Genomic DNA, 18,441 nt, shown 5'->3' with positions numbered 1-18,441 from the left:
GGACTGTGCTTCAGCATAAATTGGTTCAAGGTGCCTCATTTCGGTAGTCGTACAGAGAACTGGCTTCTTAGCGATTCTGTAACTCAAAGGTGTGCAAAATTGCTGCCTAACTGGGAATAAAATTATCATAAGCGCAATTACGCCTGTGCTGAAAGGACAAGGTCAGAACAGAGAATCCAAAATGTCAACAAGTCTAGTTCATGATGGATTGTCCCAGACAAAGCTGTCCAATGTTATATATCACAAAAAGTTAAAAGATGATGTAATTTATATGTTAGACTCATTGTCAATTCACACCAGAACCCGAGGAACGGCAAAATCAGTTGTAGTACTTTTGGCCATATGGCACGTTTTAGGATGTGTGGTGAGGGTGGTTGGCAATACACAATTTTTATCTTCGGTGTGTCAGTAAAGCATTTTCTGAGCTGACAGTAGCTTTTACATTTGGCACTGAAAATCCTGGGGGACCCTGTGTCAGTCTGCCTTCCTTGTTATGGCTTCACAACAACTCACTCTCCTCTCAAAAGAGAAGGTCTTTATGCAGCCAAAAAGGTATCTGAGTTAGTCCTTTTACTCCAGAGTTTTGGCATTTCTGGTTCAAACCTTTTGGACTGGTGCATCATGGTTGAACTGGACTACTCAGGGGCAATTTGATGGCCTTAGTGTCTTCTACAAGCCCACAAATGTTTCTTGCTGGGCTTCTTGTGCTCCTTCCCTGCTATTTCCTTTCTTCCCTTTTCTTACAGCCACCTTCTACACTAAATTAACATATTTATCCAGTAGGCATCCCACAAAATCTCATCAACATCCAATGTTCATACATTGTTTGGGAGAGGTCCTGGCTCACTGCTGCTAAAAAAAAAAAAAAAAAAGAAAATTTGAACTCTGCATGGTTTGGTTTTAGGGCTGGGAGGCTAAGACCTCATTTCTTGCCTCCTCTCCGAATGCATCCTGGTCATTATGGGTGGGAACAAGAGAGCTCCCTCTTGCTGTAGTTGCCTGATACTTTCAGTTAAAAAATTGGATTATAATGTTGCTAGATGGTATCAACCATGCTAAATTTTTCTGTTGTGGTCCAGAGGTTTGGCAATGAGAACTGAAGTTCCAGGCTATAAGGAAAACCTATTATGCTAATTTGGTCAAATTAAAAAATTATTAGAAAAAACCTCCAACCAAATAGGTTGTATGTGTGCAGCAAAGCAGCAGCAGGCATCTTTGAAGGTTCTCTTCGCCCTTAAAAACTTCATTCTCTCACTCCTCTGAACGCATGCACTCACTCTTAGTAACTGAGTGCAACTTTGCCAGAGGTGAACACAGGATGCATCTTCTCCTCCCGGCTGCTCTGTGCTGCTTCCTGAGAGACTTGTTATGGTCAGGCACACGGAGATGGAAGGGAAAAAATAGGGTGAAAAAGGAAGGAGAAGATTTAGGTTCACCTCTGGAATTGAAAGTGAGGGAGAAATTATGACTTGGCCTTCAGACTGAGAGTTGAAAAGTGGGGTAGGAATGGTTTTGGGAAGAAATTAGTGCTGAGTGAAGAAGGCACCTGGGTCTGAGGATTGGGAAGAGTATCCTTCTTGTAGGATCCTGTTTGTAAGACAAAAGGAAAGCTTACTGAGGGTACTCTGAGTAAATAAGAAGCTGCATAGAGAGCTGGAGGGCCTAGGGCTGAGTGAGTAAGAGTTTAGGACTTCTTGAACTGTGCAGAGAGGATTGGGACATAGTGAAAAGGCACACGTAGACAGAATTTTCCTTTACGGTGGAGCAAAGAGAAAGATCTAAGGAGTGGGGAGTGGGCTGAGAGGGACTGGCTTCATACGGAATAAGTACCATAGCAGAACTAGCTCTTCCAGACATAGCTGAGGTCTTTCAGCATGATGCTGTATGTCCTGCAGACACGCTGAGAGTGGAAATTTGGGCCATTTGGAAACTGCATACCTTCAGATTGTAAGCACAATTTCAACACAATACATAGGTATCATTCTTCCTCTTTTCTGGAAATGTAACTTACCCGGGCCTTACATTGGAGCGTACTTATTGTCTTAGATTAGACTGCAAAAGACAAAACCATAGATAGTCCTTTTTGATTTAAGTGTAACTTTCTATCATGTCCATAAAGAAAAAGGCACATGTTATTTAGATATATGTGTGTGTCTATGTGCATATGTATATATATTTTTTTTTTTCCAGAGACACAGAAAGATCATAACTGCATGCCAAGTGTTAAGTCTGGTGTGGTAAAGATACTAGTTAAACTACTTAGAATAGCCACAAGTCCATTTCCCTCCCTTGTGTTTGTTCAAGGTACAGAAAAGAGTTTGGAAATGCAGTTTAGACTAGATATCTAGAATGGGGCTGAAGCTCAGTGTTGCAATATCTAATTTTTAGGTGCCCTGCTTTCCAAGGGGTTCCTCAGCCTAGAATTGGACTCCAAGTTATAATAATTACAATCCTGATACATGGACACCTCAGAAGGAGTGCGTGACCAGCCTCAACCTGCTGACAGAAAATGGTAAGCAGAGACAATTACTCTTCTTTTACCAAGAGTCATCCTCTCCTCTCCTCTCCTCTCCTCTCCTCTCCTCTCCTCTCCTCTCCTCTCCTCTCCTCTCCTCTCCTCTCCTCTCCTCTCCTCTCCTCTCCTCTCCTCTCCTCTCCTCTCCTCTCCTCTCCTCTCCTCTCCTCTCCTCTCCTCTCCTCTCCTCTCCTCTCCTCTCCCCTCCTCTCCCCTCCCCTCCTCAACTCCAGATGTCTGCAATGCACGGACCATTTGCAGTCAATGGGAGGCACAGTTCATCTGCCGTGTTTAAATGTTTGCTCTGGGATGAAATGCGGTGCCTGGGGTAACTCACTAAGGTACAGCTAACTACGCTGTGGTTGCTAAAGTCAAGCAAAATTAATGTGACACCCCAGTTAAAAAGCTAGGCATTTCCAGTGATAAATACCAAGCATTGAGGATATAAATTTTGAATGTGGTCATCTCCAGGGACTTCTCAGTGCTCAGCCACGTGTATCTAAAAAGTTGAGGCAGTGTAGTTTTCCTTCATATGTGATTCCATTGATGTAAAATATCAGAGTTCCTATTCGTGTTTTTGTTGTGTTTCTGTGTTTTCCTTGATGTTGATAACAAACTGTAAGTTGCTCTTTCAAAAAACTTGAAGCAGAAAGTGAGTCCAGTTATTTTTGGATAATAATTTTTTTAATTCAAGCACCAAAGTAAAGTTGCAGTTTACTGTGAGTTCGTCTTTGATGACGTAGGAGGTAACTACCTTTCTAAACATCAACTTATTTGAATGCAATCTTGCAAAATGTCTACTGAAAGGCAATGTTCACATCATTGGGATAGTTAAAGTGGATTTCGATGGGACGTAAGTGAAGGAATATGTATGCATATGCATAGGAATACGTCTCTCCCACACCTGAGATATTTTTCTCTATTAGTTATGGGTAAGATGTCTTTTCTTCTTGACATTGCTGTCACTTCAGAACATTTTTGGGCAACGGGTCTGTGAGGCATGTGGATAAAAAGAAAGCCTTTTACAGCTAAATTAAGTGTTGGCATCTCTCACAGGACTTTATCACAATTTTTTTTCCTCCTTAAATCTCCCACTCCTGGATTTATGTAATTAAATGACAATCGCAGCTCTTGTGAGAAATAAAAAATACAGTTTCTATACATCACGATACTTGAGGAATGCTCTAAAAAATGATTTGAAAGCACCCCGAATGTGCAGCACCCAACAGAGAAATAAAATGAAAACTATGTTTATTATTAGGAAAAATCTTGAAACTTTTAACCATACTTGTGATTTTTAAAGTTGACTTATGATTTAGATTAGACATTAAGAACAGCTTTCTAACTTCCAGTTGGAAAGCACAAGAATAGACTGCCTAGAGTGGCAGTGGGAGGATTTTGAAAATAGATTGGACAAGTGTCTGCCAGCAATGGTTCAGCTACACTCGATCCAGCCCAGTGCAAAAGAATGCACAAGTGACCTCTAATTCTTCTGATCTGCAGCAAGTTATGCTCTCTGAAAGCTGGCAGCGGTGCCCTCCGTCAGTGCCAGGGCAGGAGCCTGGCTGGGTTACGCCGAGGCGCAGTGGTCGGCGGGCGCAGGCGGACAGGCTGCCGTCCTTCCCAGGACATGAGTGGCTGTGGGGAGTGCCAGCGCTGATGGGAGGGCTGTCATGGCTGGGTTTTGACCCCCCTGCCCTGCCTGCCCTTTCCGCTTGACTTCTCTGAGCATATTTTTGGTTATAAGCGGTTCCTCTGGGCAGCCAGGAGTGAGGTACGGAGTCACCTTCTCTGTGAATGTTATACATGAATAAACACCTTCCTGGGCTTACTTAACCCAAGTCTGCTATGTGTCTGTTTCCCTGCTGACACACCATTAGCATCTGAAGCATCTATATTTTCTGAATCGCAACAGAGATAACTTATCATTCCAGCTGCTTATCTCAGACCTGCCCTGTGGATCCAGTGGAAAGATTTCCCCTTCAGCACGTAACAACAGGTGCCTGATACTCATTTTGAAATGTTCTTTTTTTAAAAAAGAAGATTTGGGATTCTTGTCCTGTGCATTTTGCATCTCTCTCTCCATCTCTATGCCCACATAGCTCAGTTTATTGTTATCAGATCACTAGCCCATGTCTTGCTGACAGTCATATCAGCTCCATGCAGTACATGCCCTGGGAATTTTTGATGTGTTAGGAGCATCCTCACACTGCAGTTGCCAAAGTTTATACACCATTCAGAAAGCGGGCTGGAAGTGGATTAAGACCATCTTCATGAAACTTTTCTGGAAGCTGCAGGAAAATCAAGCGTCCATCAAATTGTCCTTTGGTATTTCTTTTCTCTCTTAACAACTCCCCTGATATCAAATTGGCACAAATTATCTTGTGCATAGGATCTGGGAAAAGAGTCAGGAGAGGCCAAAGTGCCCGTAGCAGCTAGTGGTCCAGGAGAGCAGGAGAATGGGACTGGAGAGAAGCCCATCCCGGAGACAGCCCTTTGCAGTCCCTCTTCCAGGGAGTGTCACTCCGCTCTCCTGGGCAGCCAGCTGTGGCATTGCTGGAAGCAGCTTGTCTGTTGAGCTCTTTAGTGCCCTTTCTTGTAGACATGGTAGACAGGAGCATGCTTCTTGTCTCCACTGCAGCCTGGAGCTGCCAGCAAGCCTCTGGCATGCTGGCTTGCTGCGGGCTGCGCATAGGTGCACTTGCTGCTCTGCAGAGCAGAGCATCTCTGCGGAGCCTGTCCCCAAGAAGTGTGAGCCCTCTCAGGGGTTGCTCATGTAAACTGCTGGCTCAGCCTCGATGCCTGGGTTTATACGCACCCCTATAGATTTCACCGGGGAGGTGCCTGTTTACGAATGTTACAGCATTTAAATGGTAGCTTTAGGTAAGGAAACAGACATGCAGCAAGGTAGGGAGAAGATTGGGACAAGAAGCTGAAGTCTACTCTCGCTGTACTGTGTACGGCTACCCCTAAATCACATGCCTTGTCATGCTGTGAAATCTTATCTGAAGTGGTGGAACGGAGCACGTAACTAACTACAGAGTTGAGATTCATTGGCTGGAATTTTATTGTAAGAGGTATGAGGCGCATGATAGACACACTGGTGCTATCACCTATAGATACATTCTTTGATGCTTTTCATCATAAGATTCCGCTTCCTCTTGCTTGTATAGTTTTGCCATCTGTCTTGATTGGAGTGTTTCAGTGCTTGATGTTTTCATCCAGATCAAGATCCAGGAGACAAGTGAAAATATAAGCAGCCCATCTTTCACTTCAAATGAAAAGATTCACAAGTTTGCAAAGTTGCAAAGTTTGCTAGGGAAGCTTTGCAAATGCAATGAGAAAACTGAACTACCTCAATTGCAGGTGCCTGCTTTTACTGCTATTTGAAAAAAAGTCATGGTTTTACAGCTAATCTATGAGGCTTTTTGTGCATGGCCTGATTTGTGGCTTCCTAATGCTCAGGGCTGGCAGTATTGTTTATAGCTTTGCCAAACTTTTAACAATGAAAGAGCTTTTTCTCCTGCTAGTCTCTGTCTCAAGGAAAACTATGCTGGAAGCAGTCAGTTTTGTCATTCAATCATTTCAGTAAATGAAATTAAGGGGAAATGATACATCTGAACATCCTAAAAAAATTACTGCAATTATTTCATTGAGAACACCTCGCACAACATGCTTTGGTACAGAAATTTAGAATTTTGTAGGGTAGAGAAAATGTCAGTTTAGAACTGCTTGTTTAGCCTGGGCTGGATACAGTCCCTGCAGGCAGACTGTGTGCAGGCAGACTGGATGCATATGCTTTTAACGTACTCCAGCCTCTCCCCCGACCAGATTGTGGATGGAGAAAGAGACCCCAAGTGAGTTTGTTGGAGGAGGATTTCCTCTCTTTGTGGTGACTTTATGTTTCTGTTTAACTATCAATAACGGTCACTCTCGTGTGATCTCATGTGTTTAATCTTGCAGGATGAGGATGGAGTATGGAGAGGGGTAAACTACAAGTGTGGCAAGATGGAAGGAAGTTGAGGCTTGAGACAGGGGAAAAGAGGAGAAAGGAGAAAATAGAGCAGTAATAAGGTGAAATTAAGAGTATGAGGAAAGAACCAGGGCCTGAGGTAAGAGCCCAAGGCTGAAGGGAGGTAGGGGGAGAGAGGGCAAAGGGCTCGTAGCTCCATAAGGAACCAGGGACAGGACCCAAGGTGCCACCTCTTAGTATTTGTACTCTGACTTGCAAGTAACAGTGGACATGCTAGCCTTGCACGTGCTTCTGTACCCCTCTGGTAAGCACCACTTAAAAGATAACAGCCTGTTACTGGCATTATTTCAAGCAAGGAATGCTGCTACAGACCTAATTGTGATTGGAGGACTTACTGCTCCTACCCAGAGATACATTTATTTTAAAACAAGTAATAAAGCTTTCCTCCTCCTGAATTCCATCTGTCTGAGGGGTACGAAGGTTGAATAATTGAGCCTTCCAAAGTTACAGTATGCCAGAATTAAGTTTCTTCTTTTGTGTATACAAATTGAAATGTACTTGTGTGTTAACATATCTGGCCTTAGCTGACTAAGATCGGACATCCAAAGTTGAGTGATCTGTTATGAAAAGTTCGATCAAATGACCAAATGCCTTTAAAAAGGTTTTAATTGCATATGGCAATGATAGATAATAAGCACGCATCATGCTTGCATTATTTTAATCCCAAAGCCTCCCTCATAATGTGGGTGGAACACTTCATTCATCGTTGAAAATCAGCCCTCACTAGGGTAGGACATCTGACCTCTTATTTCCTGGAGCACAAGCTCATTTCATGCAGTCTTCTGGTTGGAAGTGAGAGAAACCATCACCTCTATATTTCGTAGGGGAGAATAGAGAACAGCATTGTGCAATGTAATGTTGAGTCTTCCTCATTGGGTGCCCCAAACCTTCTTAGTGTAGATGACCCACAGATGTCAATTAATGTTACGTAGTTCCTTTTCATGACAGGTGCTCTCCCTGACCTTCCCGGCTCTCTGAGACATGAGGTTGCTGGAATAGGCTGGAGAAGTTGCTGATGGCCCAATCTGTCTGTGCTAATGGGCACAGAGCAGCTTCAGCGACCCTATAGCCAGAACCCTGATTTAACTGCTATTTTTCTTCTTCTCAATCACTTTTCAGTCAAGTTCCAAGATGACAGTTTGAGGTGGGTAGAGTGAGTGCAACTCTTGGGAACATAGATTTATTATTTTTCTGTCTTTATATGCTTCATAATTTTTAGTGAGGGCAGAGCAAAGGCAGAAGTCTTGGTTGCACACTGAATATTCAACAGACCGTTTTGCATCCACTAATTCTTGAGTAGAGACAAACCCTTCCTGCAAAGATGAAAATTACTTTTGTTGTTTCATTCACATTTTAAAAGTAATATTATAAATCTGCATTCTCTCCATCCTACCTATAGCTTCTCTATCTCCGTATTTGCACAGCATAAGCCCCGAGTTACCTGGGTTCCCGCAGTACAGGCAGAATGCACAGTGATTTGTTAAATTTCAATGAAGATTATTTCCAAAATTAATTACCTAGGAAAAAATATTAAATGACTGGTCTCTATAACATAGGAAGAAGGAGGAATTGCGGAGGAATGAAAGCTGTTATGAATGTGGCTGTTGTGCTCTGGAATGCAGCCCCCACATCCTCTCCCAGCCCCCTGCCCCAGCGGAAATGTAATAGCAATGAAAGCTCTGCTCTTCTTAAGAATTAGACGTGTGCCTAATGTTCAGCAGGTGGGTGATGCTGGTGATCTGATGTGCCCTGAATTAAGCACATCTGTGAGCTTTTTTGTTTTTTTCTGAATTGAGACCTCCAGTTGTGTTAGACTGAGGCTGGCGGTGGCTTCGATTAGCTCTGGATGTGACTGCAGGGCGTGTGCCCGCCCAGCTCTCCGGGCCCACGCTCCCTGGCAGGATCTGCAGCACTGCTGCCTGAATCTGATTGCTCTTGTGCTGGACGAGTTCTTGTTCCTCTCCAGTAACTCTTCAGCATGCTGTTTAGGATTTGAAGCTATAAAAAACTAAATAGTAAGTCAATGTTAAACATAACAATTTAGCTGTTTCCGTTTTTTTCTTCTTCTAGTAAAAAGATGACCCCATAAAATAAAAACCAGTTCACTTTAAAATGCTTATGCAGGCAAAACAAGTTTATTATCCTTTACCTTGATGTTTTATACATCAGTTAGGGTGGGGATGTTATGTGTGAATCTGAGAAAGAAAGAAAGAAAGGAAGAAAGAAAGAAAGAAAGAAAGAAAGAAAGAAAGAAAGAAAGAAAGAAAGAAAGAAAGAAAGAAAGAAAGAAAGAAAGAAAGAAAAAAGAAAGAAAAAAGAAAGAAAGAAAGAAAGAAAGAAAGAAAGAAAGAAAGAAAAAAGAAAGAAAGAAAGAAAGAAAGAAAGAAAGAAAGAAAGAAAGAAAGAAAGAAAGAAAGAAAAAGAAAGAAAGAAAGAAAGAAAGAAAGAAAGAAAGAAAGAAAGAAAGAAAGAAAGAAAGGAAGGAAGGAAGGAAGGAAGGAAGGAAGGAAGGAAGGAAGGAAGGAAGGAAGGAAGGAAGGAAGGACAAGAAAAGAAAAATCGAAAGCTGTACACAGAAAGTTGTAGATGGGCTTACATAAGTGTTATATTCCAAAATCTATTATGAAGATATATATCCAGCCCTTGCCAAAATTAAAAAAAGGAAATCTGATCAGCATGGTAGGCAGGTGAGTTTGACCCAAAGACTTATAGAATAAAGTGCCATTTGTATTCTTTTTCTTTTCTGCAGTCTCAAAGCAGTAATAAATAGTGCAATAGAAAAGAAGTAGCTGTGGAGTGCCTCATTTTAAAACTTTTTTACATTAATCTCTTTTCAAAAAGAATAAAATAAGAAGCTGAAGGTAAACAGCTCTGTTTAATATATAAAAAGCATATAAAATGAGCTTTAAGATTTATGTTTTTATGTATATGTGTTTATACTTCTTTGATGACAGTAAAATACATGAGAATGAAAAAGACATCATTTTTTCCCTACAGATTTTATATGCATATTTTTTTCTGAGGTATCCTGGTGTCAGAAATCACTTGCAATATACATGATACAGGGGTTTACCGTGACACAATTTTACCAAATAACAGAGTAAATAAGAGATGGTAAGTACAGTAAATGGAACCTAAATATTATATTATGTAGTGAAGGAAAAGATTAGACAGTTTGTCTCCTTCCGGCTGCAGTGTTTGTCTTCCACGAGAAAATGCATCATTACCTTTCTGTCTGCCACAAAGACCTCAGTGAAGTGGTGAGTGTCTGAGCTGACCGTGCTGTGCTGGCTCCCCCTGTCCCAGCATCCAGCGTGGTCACCAAGGACAGAGGTTCTGAAGGGTTTGGCCAATCTCTTGGGATGGATATTTTAAAAGAATTTGACTTCTATACTTATACATCACACCCAGCACCTGGGTTTTCAGAAGAGATTAGGTGTCAGACGCTGGGCTGCTTGGAGGGACAGGCCTACAGAGAGCTGAAGTGCATGAAGTAATCTCTCTCTGGAGGTTCTTTCCAAAGCAGCAGTCCAAAGAGGGTGGTAGCCTTGCATGGATGGGGTTGTGTGTCCTGCTGGCTGAGCCTCCTTTGGGCACTGCTCAGGATTACCAGAAATTTTCAGAGAGAAGCGAAGCACTAAAAATATATGAAAGACCCACCCATAGTGAAGGCCATGTCTTTTTGCTGTTAATTTGTAGAAAGGAGAGACTTCTGACCACGTGTGACTGAAACTTTTGAATAAATCTTTTAATAAAACCTATCATGTCCACAGGTACAAGGTAGCACATCTGTCTACTTGCCATACTTCTGTTTATATGTAAAATGAAGAAAAAAGTGTGTTCTTAAGGGTACTCACGGACTGTACAATGCTGTACTGAAACATTTATTACATTGATCCAACTACTTTCCACAGGTTATGTAAAGTAATCTTTCTGTATCTCACAGAATTTGCATCCTGGGAGTGATTGATACTCTAAGTGGGATGAAGATGAATTCCATTTCCTACCACACAGGTGTGTGATGAATTCCAGTTTGAGGTGTGCTATTATTTGCTGCGAAGGTTACTTAATAAATCCAGTTTCATACTTCTAATTCAGACCCGCATGCTTTCTGCGAGGAAGGCTCTTATTAAGTCATCATTTCTTGAGAAAAGTAAGCCAAACTAAAAGGCACCAATAATAGATTAGTTTTATTCTGCTCCATAAATGTGTGAAGTATTCTTTTATTATACATCAAAAGTGTGATTATATATGATGGTGTCTTTGGATCATGTCAATGGATGAGTGCTACTTTTCATTGCAAGGTTTAATCTGGTTGTAGATAACTTTTAGTTTTCTAGGAGATTTGTTATGGGATGAAAACTAACACAAAAACTGGAAAGGGGGAAAAAAAATCTCTAAAACTGCCCAAGAGGTTAGCACTAATTTTTAGATTGTCTGAATACTGGTGTATGTATAACACTGCCATTAAAAAGCCAGTTATCCAATGCAGCAATTGTTTTCCATTCTAGGGGCAGGGAAATGATGAAGTTTCTTGGAGGACACATACTATTAGTGCTGGCTATTCAATGGCTGGGTCCCCCGCATTTGCTTTACAACAGAAAAAGTATGCGCAGTTGGTTGGGTAGTTGCAGAATTCAGCCTTCCTAACCTCCATGAAAATAGGGCAGAACTTCCAGAAGCAGGAAGCATGTCTGGTCTTTTTTTAGCCTAGAAGCAGGTTAGAAAGGAGGAGAACATGCTTGTTGGGTAGAGTCAGTCATGAAACAACTCTTTTTGCACATTACCCTTCAAGCTTAGCTTGGAATAGGCTGCCTGCTTATTTGTTCTTGATTGATTTGGAGTCTTTCAGACATCTGAAGAACAGAATCATCCCCATCTTTTTGTTCTCTGAGGTATAAATTATACAGTACAGTAATTTTTTCTTTTCAACCTTTATTTAGAGCACTCAGTATGGTTTGTGCTCTGAATTTGTGCTCTGCAACAGTTTTGTTCCTGTGTTCTTGTTCCTCATGCTGCTGCCTCTGTCTACATGGGAGACAGCTAGGCAGCTGCATGGCTACAGCTGGGCCTTGTGGGCTGAGCGGACACTGTATTGGCCGGATGCTCAACACAGGAATGGACATGAAGCTCATAGGAGCTCTTGTCCTTCTGCTAAGTCTGGTATGATCCAGCATGTTTTATCCCTTGCGATGCTTACATGTACCGACTCTGCTGTATATCTTCCACACAGTTTATTTGGACACTTAAAGCACTTAAGACTTTGTCCCGCAATTCTCCATGAAAAAAATATTCCAGTGCTTTAGAAGATAAGACTAATTAAAACTTCAATTGATCTTCTCTCTCTGCCTCTCTTCCTACACACTGCTTCAGGTATATCTCCTTTTGAATGTCTTGCCTGTTTTCCACACCACAGTCACACTGGTTCCTTCTGTACAAAACCAGGTAATAAGTATTTCCAGTAGCTATGGCTCACTGGGCATGTCTTCTTCAGAGTCAGTGTGTGAGTAACTGTTGTCAGGAGCTTCTTTCTTTCAGCCTTAGTTTTGCCCTTGCCCACATCAGTCTGGCTTTTGTTTTCTCTTTTTCAATGAACGAGGTTGGCCGTTTGTTCCCTGCGCTACCTCCCCTTCCTTCTCATGAAGGTAACAGCTGGATGAAGCACCTCTATGCTCTTTTTGATACTCTTCTTGATGTGAACCTCTGTGTCCCATTCCTGTTGTTATGCTTGTCTGCTTTGGAAAATGCTACCCATGGAGCCTGGAGCCTGGACTGCATCACCCCACATGGAGAACATGTGTAACACACACAATCGTTCTTCATGGATGAAGAAGAAGCTGTAACAAAATGCGGATGAGACAGGCCAAGCAAGGAATTTCTGGGGAGCAAAAGAGTATCATGACCGCGTAGGTGGGATAACACTGTTACTTCTCCAGTTTCCTTCTTTATAGCCTTGCACGCATGTTTGCTTTTGCCCTTTCTATGAAACGATGCTGTTCTGTAGTCTCCCCTGCCTGCCACCTTCTTCTGTAGAGAGGTAACCCAGAAAGAGAAATGGCCAGAGATACAAAGGCACACTTTAACTGGAACTGATAATGGGCCATCTGAAATGTACTACGGCTGCCTCTGCTGCTTCACTAGCAACACAAGAAGTTTGGTTTTTTTTCTTAAACTTGGTTTGGAGAAGTAGTAGTGGTAGAGCAGGCAAAGTAAGAACACGGCTGATGCCAGGAGTGTAATCTTCTGGCCCCTGCTGCACATAATTGGTGGTGAGGTGTGAGAAGCAAAGAAATCACTGAGAAGGGAAAGACCGAAGCAGGAACTAATCAGCTCACCTTTGCCACTGTTTCTTTCCACTGAGGGAAACAAAATGACACAACTAAAACGACTTTGCCATGGTCCTTTAAGACCTGTATAATTAACTTTTCAGCTGATGTGTGAACCGTATTTTCTTCTTTTGGCCTTTACTTTTGTAGGTTATTATCTCATGATGTGCACATCTTGCTTTAGTTTATGCCTTCTTGAGAAGAAATCTACCATTGTCCAGATGTCCATTTCCCCTGATGACAGGGGCGTTCAGTGCAGCTCTCTAAACTAACCTGTTCGCAGCACAGAAGCCTGAAGTGTGGAGGTGTTTGTGGTGTGAATCCAAACCAGTTTCTGTTACAACAAAGTATAATGTTCTATGTAAATAAGAAGTAGTTTGTTATTCTCCTGGTTTGATGGAGATCTTGAACAGTTCCTCCACATCTGTCTTCAGAAAGGGTAATTCGTATGGGTAATGAAGGAAGAAGTGGGGTCAGATGCAGATATGCATTTTCTGTACAGATATTGGGAAACCACAAAGAAAAATCAATGCAAAGACCACTCATTCTTAAATGTGAATACAGCTAATTTGCTGTGTATTTTACCCAGTTTAAAAAAAGAATATGTGTGGCACTTGCTTAGAATGAATGCTTGGCTTTGCTGTCAGAGTAAATCCGTATACTTCCTTTATATTAGATCACTGTTTTATTTCAAGAGTTACATGCATACAGGATGACAGCAAGCTGATTTTCCAAATTGCTCTGCTTTGTCACTGTTAGCTTCTGGCATTAGGCCATCTAAATACTCCGGTTTTGAGATGTGCTCTGCCAATTCCAAAGATGTCCCTTCAACTATATCACCTTTGTGAAGGTCAGTTATGCTCCTACAGTAAGTGGCACATTACAATTTTTTTTCCTATTTTTCTTTTTCATAAATAATAATTCTGTAGCAGTATAAAGAAATAAAACCAGCCTCTCTCCCAACATAGTGCTCTATTGAGAAGCCATTGGAAACAACCTATAAAGGACATGACGCTTATCATTTCTCTCCCATTTCTCGACTTCAGTGAACATTCTTTACCACAAGGATCTTATTAAATAAAAGGTATTTTTGAATAAAATGCTTCTCAGAATCTTTTGCTTGTCAGTGTGAGCTGCCTGGCATACCAGCTAAGTATTTTCCAGGGTAAGTGGAAGGGCTGGAAGTGCTGAGGAGGCAGAAGTGCCAGGGAGGGTTAAAACTGGCTTCAGGTTTTGCCAGTACTTTCCCTGCTGCCAATTTCCACACAGAGCTGCAGACACTCCATGGGAGCGGAAACTTTCAGATAGTGTCGCACAACTCATGAGCTTCACTGCCACTGAAAATATATTATAATTAGAGATCTGGTTATCCAGCTAGAGGTCAGGAAGCTGGAGTTAATTGCTAACTTGTTTATCCTACTCAAGGGATAAAGACATAAATACAGTTAGAAACTGCTTAAAGCCTAAGAAGACTTTTGATGAAAGCCTACTGCAGGCTTAAGGTAACGGTGTTGAAAGTGCCTGTGGGAATGAAAGATGTGGGATAGTGTGTGGTCCCAGTACACCACCCACAATGGCACAGCCAGCTTCATGCCAGCAGTCTGCAAAGGTCCTGCTTTGACCACACCCCTGTTAGCAGATCTCCCTCATTCCTCCCCCTGTCAGCCCAGGCAAACTCCTTCTATTAACCAAGGATCTGCTGGAAGGGGTAGATAAATCCTAAGTGACTTAAAAGGGGAAGGTCCTTTAGAAAAACAGACTTAGGTACTCTTGAGAAAGGTGCCCCAGACTTTTGTTTAAGTGGCTACAGTTTACAAGCCCAGTTCTCCAAAGCTTTACTTGTTTGAATAGTCCTTACCCTTCAGCCCAGTGTGGCTGAAATCAATGACTCTTCATGCGTCCTTTTCATGCTTAAATGGCAGGAACCACAAGTCATTTGTTTCCTATCCTCTCGCCATCTGATTTCCTACATTAAAACCCCCACATCTATCTGTTCTGAGTAGGTAATGAAAACTTTTATGCTTGTACAAAGCAGCCCACTTTACACTCAAAGATTTTATATTTCCTCTTGTTCTTATTAAAATAACTCCTGTGTATATAAAGACTTTGATCATCAAACCCACATAATTCAGCCAAATCTGAACAGGACTTGCAGAGGGCTGGAGAAAGTTACTCCACCACTCCGCAGAGTCAATCTTCTTCCCAAGTCTCCCCTCCTCTGGAATATTTCTGGGCTACAGCACTTGAAAGAAGCCAGAAGAATTATTTTTATCTCAGGGAAATGTAATGTTATTTTTACTCTTCTTACACTGGAAAACCCATTCTTTTTTAATCAAAGTTTTCAGGAACATTTTCCTCCAGTGAAGGCTGAGCACAGTATTTCTCTCCCCTTAATTTCCCCATGGAAAACCCAGCAGCCTAGTTGAAGCCACCCACCCGGGCTCCCTCAGCAGCTATAAGGTAACCTTGAAGGGAACGGTACTCACTTCTGGGAGAGTTGTTGGAGAGAGGGGATGCTGAGGGCTCCCAGCGGTCTGCTGCACAGTGGATGACAGGTGAGCTGGTGACATGAGTCTTGCCCAAACAGGGAGTATTAGGAGCAACTGCAATGTGAATTGTTTTGATGTCTTCAATGGTGACTTTCAGCTGGGGCAATGCTTCTGCCCCTGCATTCAGGGTGATACTTATGTATAGGTCAAATTTTTAAGTATGTGCTCACTGACTCCAAAGAAAATTAAGAATGCGCTTTGGCTTTGCCCTCTTCTTGGCACGCTTGCCCTAATACACTATCAGGGAGCGTATTATTGCCTGTTGCTTAATACAAACACGATGGAGTCGTTGATTCATATTATTTAATAAGAAGATGACTGACTGTTCTGCATTGTCTGTTTGCATCTTAGGAGCAGTAAAAAGAATCCATTAACTTATTAACTCTTATTTTGAAATCTTTCATGGAACTGTCATGTTATTTTGATTTGAGAAAGCGATTCATCTTTTTTAACAACTATTTTTTGGGTCCAGGGAGACTCATGTACTTCTGTTAATAGGTCAGAATTATGAGACGTATCACTCATGTTCAGAATCTTTTTGTAGTGTATAGCTTATTAATAATAGATTTGAATATCAAAAATAATGATATGCTGTTTCAGCATTTAATTTTGGGAAAACATTCAGAAGATTTCCCCCTTGTGCTGGCACAGTCAGTGATGAAGATAGAGGGAGACGAATTGTACTGTAGGTGGGAGCAGAGACACTGCAGCAGCTAATGTGAGTTGAGCTTTAAATTTTTATGACAATTCATAAACTATTTTTCTAGCACAGACCCTGGCTAATCGCAGCCTCTCCCTGACAATTTCCTTGTTCTGATTCTTATGGATTTAATAGTGTTCATGGGGGGTGAGCTCAGTGAGATATCTTGCTCTTGTAAGCTGCTTATGCTTGTGTACATTTTTCTTCGGGAATGTCATGTCTTCAGCAAGCTGTTTGCAGGCGAGTGATTTCTTTCCTTTTAGTTCTTGCCTGTCTAATGGTTTTACTCATGGAGAGTGGACATGTGGATTCAAAGTGTTGGCTCAGAAGCCTTTATTCTTGGTAAAATTGTACTGGGTTGTTATCTTTTGCATCTGGTATTTCACTGTGCCTTTTCCTACATCTCCTTTCCACGCCCCTGGCCCCACTGCCTTCAGGCTTTCTTCAATGCTTTTCAGTTTTACTCTGTAGGCACTGCTAAAATTCTTCTCATCTCCCACCTTGATTAATGCCATCTTTTCCTGTGTACATCCACACAGCAACTCTCCACACCTGCCACCTCCTCACCTTGCCCTCAATCTACCTTTTCCACCAAACAAGGAGGAAGATAAGACACAAAAAATATGGTTTAACTAGTATGAAACTTTAACTTCCTCATCTGTAACCTTGTGAAAAATACCTTTTACACTGCAGGTATGGACTCCTTACCTAATCCCTTTAACTGCTGGGGTGCTACTGGCAGCCTGCTAAGTCACTGCTTTTTTCTTCGGAGGGCTGAAGGGACCTTGCTCATCACCACTGGAGCAGGACTAGTTGACTCCAGGGCTTGTATCTTCCAGCATTAAATAGTTTTTTTTGGTCATTTTTGGCTCAGTTTCTCGAATTCCAGCTCTGCTTTATCCTGGAACTGGTGCCCTGAGTGAGAAGGTTTGATGTTGCTTTCTGTACTATCTACTGGGAAGATGGAGAAAAACATAATTTTATAATGATCATAGCTTTTTCTCCTTGTGTGGTGATGGTGACCTCTGCCTTTGGCAATGTGTCACAGATACTCCTGCTAGAATCATCTTTCTAGCTGGTTGTTCACTTCATGTTTTTCCCTTTTAGCTTGCACCTTGAATGTCTCTGTCAAAACCCCACTCTCCACCAAATCGAACACAACTTTCCTCTCCTCCTCAGTGAGATGCAAAGCAGCTCCAACCTCTTCCTGGCTGCTGTTGCACCATACTGCATTGAGTCCTACTTTGCCAGCATCAGCAGTCTGACAGTCCTATCCCTGTGCATGGGCTGTCCTTCCTGAACCAGCTGGTTCAGGCACTATCACCTCACTCCTGCAATTCCCCCTCAATGCCATTGCCGTTGAAGAGCTTGCAAAAATTGCCACCCACTCATTGCTAGGTACAGGACCAATAAATTCTTTAAAAACCTCTTTTCTCTGGATGTACTTTCCAAAGATTTTTTGATTTATCCCCCACTCAGTACCATAGAGTGGAGTGTCTCCAGCTGTTCTTCCCTGCATCCCTCTCATTTAGGCTGCTTTGTTTCACCCATTGTCTGCAACATGCTAGAAAGTGGTGCTTTTCCTCTCCGTATCGGTGACCTCCAATTAGTTTATTCCAGTGGATATGGACAACCTCTGGTGGTTCATACCACTGCACAGGAAGGGAGCATACTCCTGCTGTCTCTTCCCAGTCCCTGGCTTGCCCAAGGTTAGGACACGCTTTCTCTTCAGACAGCTCTGTTGTAGCGGCATTCAACAGTGGGAAATGGACTGGAAGATATCTGTCTTAAAATGCCACAGATTGGCATTGCCAGAGCATATCTACCAGCCCCCTCACCTTCTGCCATGCCAAGGTAAGCAGCCTTGTGGAGGGAGTGCACATTCACTCCAGAGCACTGGCACAAGTCTCCGTTGAACTTGTGTAGCCAAATAATTGTGTCTCCAGTGAACGTCGGTGGTCCTGGGACTCCAGTAAGACCATTTTGGAGGGCGTCATCTGCAATTTAAAATGCCTCTTCCTTGGAGAAAAAGATTTTGCCGTGGACAGGAGTTTTGTTAGGAGCAAATCCTTTAGTACAGGGACTCATCTTTTAGTGAATTTATGCTCTGCATCCACCATGGAGCTTCAGATTTAATCACTGTGTTGCCTACATAATATAAAACACAGAAGAACAAAAACTTGACATATGTATAAAGCCCATATAATAAATGTTGCTGGCCCTGAAGTAGCAAAGTAAATTTAAAAGCAGAGCAGACCTTGTCCTTGCAGCTTTTCCCCCACCCACTACTGCTTTTTGCCCACTGCAGTTCTGCCCTG

At 42.1% G+C, this 18,441-nt stretch overlaps 1 long non-coding RNA gene across 3 annotated transcripts in view; it reads left to right on the top strand.

The window, feature by feature from the left end:
* Nucleotides 1-18,441, top strand: part of LOC128851853 (uncharacterized) — a 39,277-nt gene that overhangs the window by 4,683 nt on the left and 16,153 nt on the right. For 2 of the 3 annotated variants that reach the window (XR_008449383.1, XR_008449381.1), the window contains exons 3-4: nucleotides 2,389-2,512; nucleotides 10,495-10,562. This is a non-coding gene — a long non-coding RNA (uncharacterized LOC128851853). The remainder of the gene's footprint in view (nucleotides 1-2,388; nucleotides 2,513-10,494; nucleotides 10,563-18,441) is intronic. The other variant, XR_008449382.1, reaches the window with a different exon arrangement.

This window comes from Cuculus canorus, chromosome 3 (assembly GCF_017976375.1).
Source record: "Cuculus canorus isolate bCucCan1 chromosome 3, bCucCan1.pri, whole genome shotgun sequence".
Classification (NCBI taxonomy): domain Eukaryota; kingdom Metazoa; phylum Chordata; class Aves; order Cuculiformes; family Cuculidae; genus Cuculus; species Cuculus canorus.
This window is presented reverse-complemented; position numbering and strand designations above follow the sequence as displayed.